Source organism: Parus major, unplaced genomic scaffold, assembly GCF_001522545.3.
Source record: "Parus major isolate Abel unplaced genomic scaffold, Parus_major1.1 Scaffold534, whole genome shotgun sequence".
Lineage (NCBI taxonomy): Eukaryota > Metazoa > Chordata > Aves > Passeriformes > Paridae > Parus > Parus major.
Window position 1 is genome coordinate 1 of NW_015379422.1, and position 3,501 is coordinate 3,501.

General features: G+C 44.6%; 1 protein-coding gene across 1 annotated transcript in view; it reads left to right on the plus strand.

Annotated features, from left to right (window-relative positions):
• The first annotated feature begins 6 nt into the window (after positions 1-6).
• Positions 7-3,501, plus strand: part of LOC117243808 (exportin-7-like) — a 15,408-nt gene continuing 11,913 nt past the window's right edge. Inside the window, exon 1 of the mRNA XM_033511730.1 lies at positions 7-740. The gene's annotated coding sequence lies outside the window, so the exon portion shown is untranslated. The remainder of the gene's footprint in view (positions 741-3,501) is intronic.

Below are 3,501 nucleotides of genomic sequence, written 5' to 3' on the forward strand. Positions count from 1 at the left end.
TGGGATTTCCCTGTTGGTGATTTGCAGTGGGGGTTTCTGAGGGGAAACAGCTCCTTAAAAATCAGGGAATTGTTTCAGGGAGCTGGGAATTGTTCCTGGACATTCCCAGCTTTCGGAATCAGTGGTTGGATCCATCTTTTCCTTGCCCAGAATTCCAGGAATTCCCCAAAATCCCGGAGTTTTCTGGTGCCCTGAAGGAATTTGGGATTTCCCTGTTGATTTTCAGCAGGGGTGGGCAAACAGCTCCTTCCAAATCCCAGAGCAGGGAATTTTCCCTGGATATTCCAATCTTTGGGATCCAAACTCAAATCCACCCCGCGGATGGATGGAAAATTCCGGAATTTTTTGTTCCCTTTTTCCCATCCCAATGATCCTGCTCCTTATTTGGCTCCTTAAAATTTTCAGCCAGCAGGGAATTCCTTTCCAATCCCAATTTTCTCCTCCATCTTTTCCAAAGCTTTGGATGTTCCCAGGATTTCTTTCACTTTCCGCGTTGATTCTTTCAAACCTCTCATAAATTCCTCATTTTTCTGTTTTAATTTGGATTTTTAAGAAGGATTTTAAACTTTTCTAGGCAAGATTTTTTCCCAAAAAAAAAGAGGGATTTTTCCCATGAAACAGGGGAATTCCCAAGGGATGAATTCCCGGGAAAAGCCGTGTGTTTGTCTCCGCAGGACAGCGTGGAGCACTGCATCATCGGCGTCACCATCCTGTCCCAGCTCACCAATGAGATCAACCAGGTCGGTGCTTCCCTCTCCCGCCTTTTCCCGGAGATTTTTTGGGAATTTCGCTCTCTGGGTGGGATTTTTTTGGGATTTTGGGTTTGGTTTTCTCTTTGTTCCCTCGGTTTTTCCTGGGATGAGAACGGGATGAAAAAAAACTGGGATAAGGAATTGTTTAATGTGGGAATTTCCTGGTGGGAAAATCCCGAATTTCCCGTCGTCATTGAACGGTTCCTTTCATCCCAGATGGAATTCTGAGGGGATTTCTGGGATAAAATTCCCAGGAATGCTGCTGGATTCTCCCTGAGTCCTGGCCCAGCTTTTCCAGAGGGTTTAGGATCCCTGTGGGGCTGGGCTCTGGAATTCCCTCTGGAATTCCCTCTGGAATTGCTCCTGGAAGCTGGGATCAGCACCTTCACCTCCTGTATCCCACATCCCATGGGTTTTCCATGATTTTCCAGGTTTTTTCCATGATTTTCCAGGTTTTCTCCATGGTTTTCCATGGTTTTCCTCAGTTTTATCATGTTTTCCTGTGGTTTTCCTTTGGTTTCTCCATGGTTTTCCCATGGTTTTCCATGTTTCTTCCATAATTTTCCATGGCTTTCCATGTTTTCCCATGTTTTTTTCATGGTTTTCCCATGGTTCCTCCATGGTATTCCATGGTTTTCCTTGGTTCTCCCATGGTTTCCCGTGGTTTTCCGATGGTTTTTCCATCATTTTCCATGATTTTCCTTGGTTTTCCCATGGTTTTCCATGCTTTTTCCATGTTTTTTCCATGCTTTCCCCTCAGCCAGGCCGATTTTCCTGCGGTGTTTGGAAAATTCTCTGATTTTCCTTAAAAAATGCAGCTGGAAAATCCCTTTGGGTTTGGCTTTGGTTTCCCTGGGAAGCAGCTCCAGCTTTTCCTGGGATATTCTGGAATCCAGAGAAATCCTGGCGGGATCCGGCTGTGCCGACCTGGAAAGGGAGGAGCCAAATTCCCAGATTTAATCCAAATTCCAGGATTTAATTAAAATTTATGGATTCAATCCCAATTCCCAGATTTAATCCAATTCCCGGATTTAATTAAAATTCCCAGATGTAATTAAAATTCATGGATTTTATTAAAATTCCAGGAGTTAATCCAAATTCCCAGATTTAATCCCAATTCCCAGATGTAATCCAAATCATGGATTTAATCCAAATTCCCAGATTTAATCCAAATTCCCAGATTCAATCCTAATTCATTGATTTTATCCCAATTCTAGGATTTAATCCAAATTCACATATTTAATTAAAATTCATTGATTTAATCCCAGTTCCAGGATTTAATCCAAATTCCTGGATTTAATTCAAATTCTGAGATTTAATCCAAATTCCCAGATTTAATTCAAATTCCTGGATTCAATCCCAGTTCCCAGATTCAGTCCCCATTCCCTGGGGAATTTTCCATCCCCCCCAAGGCCTTGGAACAGGAATTTCATCCCCATTCCCAGAGCTCCCGGCGCTCGGAGCCGTTAAAATTCCTGAAAATTCCAGGATCCATTGGGGCTTTTCCTTCTCTCCTTCCATGGAAAGAACGGGAATTTTGGGATTCTCCACGGAATCGTTGGGAAAAATCCAACCTTGGATTCCAGTTCCAATCCCGGAGGAAAGGTTTGGAGCTGGGAATTGGAGTGAGGAACAGAAAAGTGGGAATTTTTTCCCAGCGGATATTCCGCTGGAATTCTGCATCCCGGATATCCCAGACAGGCGGAATTTCTCTGGGATCCGTGGTGAAAATGGGAATTTTTCCTCGTTTTCTCCCTTTTTCTGGGGAATAAAAAAGGAATTTTGCTCTTTCCCAGCTCTGGGATCCGGTGGCAGATCCAGGATTGGGATTTATCCCAAAAAACAGCAAAATCCCGGAAGACTCCTGGAATTTCAATTCCCGGGGTTTATCCGTGTCTGCTCAGCAGCTCCAGGCGGGATTGAACCCTTTGGAGCTGGAAATTCCCATTCCCAAAATCCCAAAATTCCCCATTTTTGGCAAAAATTGAAGGGAACCTGGGAATAAATTTGGAATGAAACACCAGGAATGTGAATTTCTCCATGGAAAAGCTCTGGAATTGCTTCCCGCTGATTCTGAGTGATCAGAACCCTTTGGAGCTGGAAATTCCCATTCCCAAAATCCCCAAATTCCCCATTTTTGGCAAAAATCGAAGGGAAACTTGGAATAAATTGGGAATAAAGTCAATAAAACTCTGGGAATAAAATTCCAGGAATGTGGATTTGTCCATGGAAAAGCTCTGGAATTGTTTCCTGCTGGTTCTGGGGGGTCAGAACCCTTTGGAGCCGGAAATTCCCGTTCCCAAAATCCCAAAATTTGAATCAAAATTGAATCAAAACGTGTCAGAAATTGGGAATAAAGCCAGTGAAAGTCTGGGATTGAAATGCCAGGAGTGTGGATTTATCCATGGAAAAGCTCTGGAATTGCTTCCCGCTGGTTCTGGGGGGTCAGAACCCTTTGGAGCCAGAAATTCCCATTCCCAAAATCCCAAGATTTGAATCAGAATCGAATCAAAACTTGGAATAAATTGGGAATAAAGCCAATAAAACTTCGGGATTGGAGCTCCAGGAGCGCGGATTTCTCCATGGGGAGGGCGGGCCGCGATTCCCGGGATTCCCGAGCTTTTCCCGGATTTCCGAGCGCGCTGTTCCGCAGGCCGACACCTCGCACCCGCTGACCAAGCACCGGAAAATCGCCTCCTCCTTCCGCGACTCCTCCCTGTTCGACATCTTCACCCTGTCCTGCAGCCTC